The 5884-nt window shown below is 43.0% G+C and overlaps 2 non-coding genes across 2 annotated transcripts; both read left to right on the plus strand.

Annotated features, from left to right (window-relative positions):
* Positions 1–4897: 4897 nt before the first annotated feature.
* LOC140265998 (U5 spliceosomal RNA) lies at positions 4898–5011 on the plus strand. Its single transcript, XR_011906672.1, has one exon. It is a non-coding gene; the product is annotated as a U5 spliceosomal RNA (small nuclear RNA).
* A 308-nt stretch (positions 5012–5319) lies between these two features.
* On the plus strand, positions 5320–5503 carry LOC140320574 (U2 spliceosomal RNA). Its single transcript, XR_011918409.1, has one exon. It is a non-coding gene; the product is annotated as a U2 spliceosomal RNA (small nuclear RNA).
* Positions 5504–5884: the final 381 nt, after the last annotated feature.

Here is a 5884-nt window from a genome sequence, read left to right on the forward strand (position 1 = left end):
ATTATTGATGGACATTCAGACCTTCTTGCAGCTGAACACCTCCGCTCCCGCTTTTGATGATGTATAGTCGGGCTTTCGAGCCTTTTCTTCCCCGGTTTTTAAAAAATTATTCTTGGACATTCAGACCTTCTTGCAGCCGAAAACCTCCGCTCCCTATTTTGATCATACATTGTCGGGCATTCGCACCTTCTCTTACCCGCTTTTTACAAACCAGGGTCGGACTTTCACACCTTTTAGTAGCCGAACAACTCCGCTCCCGCTATTGATTGTGTACAGTCGGGTATTTTCACCTTTTATTACCCGCTTTTTACCAACTATGGTCAGACATTCACACCTTCTTACAGTGGAACACCTCCGCTCCCTCTTTTGATGGTGTATGTTCGGGCATTCGAACCTTTTCTTACCCGCTTTTTACAAACTATGGTCGGACATTAAAACCTTCTTGTGGCCGAACACATCCACTCCTGCTTTTGATGATGTATGGTTGGGCATTCGTACCTTTTCTTACCCATTTTGCAGTAATTATGGGTGGACATTCACACCTTTTTGCATTTTAACACCTCCTCTCCCGCTTATGATCATGTGCGGTTTGATATTCGAAAATTCTCTTTCATGTTTTCTAGCAATTATTGATGGACATTCAGACCGTCTTGAAGCTGAACACCTCCGCTCCAGCTGTTGATGGTGTATAGTCGGGCTTTCGAGCCTTTTCTTCCCCGATTTTTACAAATTATGAATGGACATTCAGACCTTCTTTCAGCCGAAAACCTCCGCTCCCTCTTTTGATCATACATTGTCGGGCATTCACACCTTTTCTTACAAGCTTTTTACAATTCATGGTCGGACTTTCACACCTTTTAGTAGCGGAACAACTCTGCTCCCGCTATTGATTGTGTACAATAGGGTATTTTAACCTTTTCTTACCTGCTTTTTGCCAATTATGGTTGGACATTCACACCGTCTTACAGCAGAACACCTCCGCTCCCTCCTTTGATGGTGTATGTTCGGGCATTCGAACCTTTTCTTACCCGCTTTTTACAAACTATGGTCACACATTCAAACCTTCTTGTAGCCGAACACATCCACTCCTGCTTTTGATGATGGGTATTCAAACCTACTTGTTGCCCGCTTTTCATTAATTATGGGTGGACATACACACCTTGTCGCAGCCAAACACCTCAGCTCCCTGTTAGGATCATGTATGGTTGGGCATTCGTACCTTTTCTTACCCATTTTGCAGTAATTATGGGTGGACATTCACACCTTCTTGCATTTGAACACCTCCTCTCCCGCTTATGATCATGTGCGGTTTGATATTCGAAAATTCTCTTCCATGTTTTCTAGCAATTATTGATGCACATTCAGACCTTCTTGCAGCTGAACACCTCCGCTCCAGCTGTTGATGGTGTATAGTCGGGCTTTCGAGCCTTTTCTTCCCAGATTTTTACAAAATATGGATGGACATTCAGAACTTGTTTCAGCCGAAAACCTCCGCTCCCTCTTTTGATGATACATTGTCGGGCATTCGCACCTTTTCTTACCCGCTTTTTACAAACCATGGTCGGACTTTCACACCTTTTAGTAGCGGAACAACTCTGCTCCCGCTATTGATTGTGTACAATCGGGTATTTTAACCTTTTCTTACCCGCTTTTTGCCAACTATGGTCGGACATTCACACCTTCTTACAGCGGAACACCTCCGCTCCCTCCTTTGATGGTGTATGTTCGGGCATTCGAACCTTTTCTTACCCGCTTTTTACAAACTATGGTCACACATTCAAACCTTCTTGTAGCCGAACACATCCACTCCTGCTTTTGATGATGGGTATTCAAACCTACTTGTTGCCCGCTTTTCATTAATTATGGGTGGACATACACACCTTGTCGCAGCCAAACACCTCAGCTCCCTGTTAGGATCATGTATGGTTGGGCATTCGTACCTTTTCTTACCCATTTTGCAGTAATTATGGGTGGACATTCACACCTTCTTGCATTTGAACACCTCCTCTCCCGCTTATGATCATGTGCGGTTTGATATTCGAAAATTCTCTTCCATGTTTTCTAGCAATTATTGATGCACATTCAGACCTTCTTGCAGCTGAACACCTCCGCTCCAGCTGTTGATGGTGTATAGTCGGGCTTTCGAGCCTTTTCTTCCCAGATTTTTACAAAATATGGATGGACATTCAGAACTTGTTTCAGCCGAAAACCTCCGCTCCCTCTTTTGATGATACATTGTCGGGCATTCGCACCTTTTCTTACCCGCTTTTTACAAACCATGGTCGGACTTTCACACCTTTTAGTAGCGGAACAACTCTGCTCCCGCTATTGATTGTGTACAATCGGGTATTTTAACCTTTTCTTACCCGCTTTTTGCCAACTATGGTCGGACATTCACACCTTCTTACAGCGGAACACCTCCGCTCCCTCCTTTGATGGTGTATGTTCGGGCATTCGAACCTTTTCTTACCCGCTTTTTACAAACTATGGTCAGACATTCACACCTTCTTGCAGCCGAACACTTCCGCTCTACCTTTTAGTGTTCTATGGGGTATTCACACCTTTTTTTTCACCGCATTTTATAGATTATGGTTGTAAATTCTCACCCACTCTTATCCGAAGACCTCTCCTCCTGCTTTGGTTAATATATAGTCGGGCATTCGAACCTTTTCTTACCCGCTTTTTACAAATTATGGTCGAACATTCACACCTACTTGCAGCAGAACACCTCCGCTCCCGCTTTTGATGGTGTATAGTCGGGCTTTCGAGCCTTTTCTTCCCCGGTTTTTACAAATTATGGTTGGACATTCAGACCTTGCAGCCGAAAACCTCCGCTCCCTCTTTTGATCATACATTGTCAGGCATTCGCACCTACTTGCAGCCGAATACTTCCGCTCCACCTTTTAGTGATGTATGGTTGGCATTTGCACCTTTTCTTACCCTTTCTTACCCTACTGATTGCTTAAGATTAAGTTGTTTTTTCTCAAACTACAACATTTTTTTAATTGTTGAAACTTGACTTGAAGTGGATAAATAAGGAGGACAAACAGTTTTAAGTCAGGCTGATAGAAGGAATTAATTTTATAGCAAAATCTGTATTTCGTCATATGTCGAGAGATGCTTATTGCTGAAGAAGTTCTTTCTCATTCTACAAAGTACAACGTTGTTTATCGTTGAAACTTGATTAGACATGAATAAATATGAAGGACAAAGCAGTCTTAACTTGGTTAGAGTTAAGGAATTCGTTTTATAGGAGAATCCGAATTCGTGCATAACTCGTAAAATAGAGCTTATTTTCGGATTCCTGAAGAATGAGTCTGGTTCTTTCTCATAATACAACGTTTGTTGTTTATTGTTGAAACTTCATCAGAAGTGAAGAAATAAATGAATGCCTATCAACAAATGTGGGATCTAAACTCTAGTGCTTCCTCTAAAATAATTTCCTTTCTCAATTCAGAAATGTGTGTGTGTAAGTCACAACACCCGTGACACCAAAACGGCTTTCTTTTCTCTCTTTTCTCTACACTCTGCACTGTGAGCACACACACCAAATCAGAAAGGCTTTTTTCTCTCTTTTCTACATTATGGACTGTGGGGACACAAAACCGCTCTCTCTTTTTTTTTTTGATTGTGTGCCAGGGCGTTGTCTCACGTATTAGATTATGCTTACGATACGAATGGGTTTATCAGTCACATCAGAATCCATACATACTGATCCTCCCGTAATAAAATGGTCGGATCTTATCAAACACATTTTGTTTCTTGTGACAATCAAGTCAGCGAAACAGCGTATACACGCCAAGACACTGAATCAAGTTTGCCACAAGAACTCATAAGTTTGGCAGTATTGCTCTGCCGTCAGCAATCATACACCCATTTTATTTCCGTGAGACATGTGCAGGCACCTGTTCATCTACTGTTCTATCACTATGAATTAGTTTATCTATTATCAATAAGGATACTTCTACAACTACTATCAAAGTATGTCCAGACTTCTTATGTTGTCAGTTGCTATATATGAATAAGTGGGTAGCTACTGACAAGCATTAAGCATGTCACACAGCCCAAACATATAACATTTCAGGACACACCACACAGTTAACAACCACAGTGAAGTGTCAAAGCCCAAACATGTAACATTCAACAGGACACTTACACAACACATTCAAATCAAACAGTCAGACAACATACAAGAACATATACCCCAGCCGGCATTGCTCCCTGCCTATTTTCCTACAGCTCACTATGTGTGCGCACACCTTTATTCACAAACTCTTCAACTTATACTCTTTTACCAAAGCTGCTACAGCTCGATTGGCCGAATACCCTTAGATCCTATTTCGGTGAATTTGACATCTGCCTTACATGTAACAGATTAGCGGTTTAGCAGTTTTAATTTAGCTTGAGTGAAGGAATTCATTTTATAGCAAAATCCGAAATCGTGAAGAACTCATGAAAGTAAGCTTATTCTCGGATTCCTGAAACTTTAGATTTGCTCTTTCTTTTACTGCAAAGTACAACGTTGTTTTTTTTTGTTTAAATCTTTCTAGACATGGTAAATATGAAGGACAAAGCAGTTTTAACATAGTTTGAGTGAAGGAATTCATTTTATAGATAAAATCCCAAGAGTCTGCTGAGAAAAGAGAGTGAATGCGAAGTAGACTTTAACACGGCTCTGGGAGCGAGCCGAGTGTGGGCTAACCGGGAGAATTGCTTGAAAGAAACGCGACACCGAATGAGCGGTCAGAACAAAGCCTCAATACGGTGTTCCCGTGGTGTTTTTGTTGCTGCCTTGTCGATTGCACAGGGGCAAGCGTTTCAACCAAGCAACGCTCACCATGGGGAAGGTGGCTATGGCAACTAGCCTGATGCCCTGCTCCCGCAGTGACGGATAATCGTACTCTGGTTTCTCTTCATAACATACAAGTCTTTCGCCTTTTACTAAAGACTTTCGTGGAGAGCAGCACTAATGAGTTGTTTCTATTTTTGGCAGGCTTTACCTTTGCGGGTGAAGCCCTTTCTGTCTGTGCAAAAGAAATCTTGTTACTGTGCAGAGTGACTTCTCTGAGTTGAGTCGCCTTACTTGTTGCGATTGTGCCGATGTTCGAAGCTGGAGTGCAAAGTTGTTGCTTGAATGGTGCTTGCTGGAGCATGCGGGAGTGCAAAGTTATACCATTTAAAAGGGCTGAAGAGTGCTCAGTGCAGCGGGTGGGCGGAGGTGCAACGTGACACTCTGGCCACCTATGGCCATAAAAAGAACACTGCTACAAGTGCGCATTGTGCCAGCAAGGGCCCTCGGACCTGAAACAGTGGACAGTTATCGCTTCTCGGCCTTTTGGCTAAGATCAAGTGTAGTATCTGTTCTTATCAGTTTAATATGTCCTCTATACGAGGACTACATATTAAATGGATTTTTAAGAATAGGAGTTGAAAAAGAAGCTTGCTCCGTTCACTCTAAGCATCGACCCAGTACTGCAGTGCCGCTGGGAATGGTGCGCTCTTCTCTGCTCTTGTGAAAAAGCAAACAGCGGTGCAGGATGGAAGTTTCAGGGAGCCCAAGATGAAACTTTCTTTTAATCTGCTGAGAAAAGAGAGAAGAGAGTGAATGCGAAGTAGACTTTAACACAGCTCTGGGAGCGAGCCGAGTGTGGGCTAACCGGGAGAATTGCTTGAAAGAAACGCGACACCGAATGAGTGGTCAGAACAAAGCCTCAATACGGTGTTCCCGTGGTGTTTGTGGCTGCCTTGTCTTTTGCACAGAGTAAAAGACAAGGCAGCCATCGAATAGGGCCCGATTGTTCCTACTTGGTCAGCCGAGGAGCAAGGGGGGGGAGCAAGCGTCTCAACCAAGCAAATCTCACCAAGTAGGAACAATCGGGCCCTA

The sequence above is a fragment of the Leuresthes tenuis genome, unplaced genomic scaffold (genome assembly GCF_036924035.1).
Source record: "Leuresthes tenuis unplaced genomic scaffold, fLeuTen1.0.hap1 SCAF_12, whole genome shotgun sequence".
Classification (NCBI taxonomy): domain Eukaryota; kingdom Metazoa; phylum Chordata; class Actinopteri; order Atheriniformes; family Atherinopsidae; genus Leuresthes; species Leuresthes tenuis.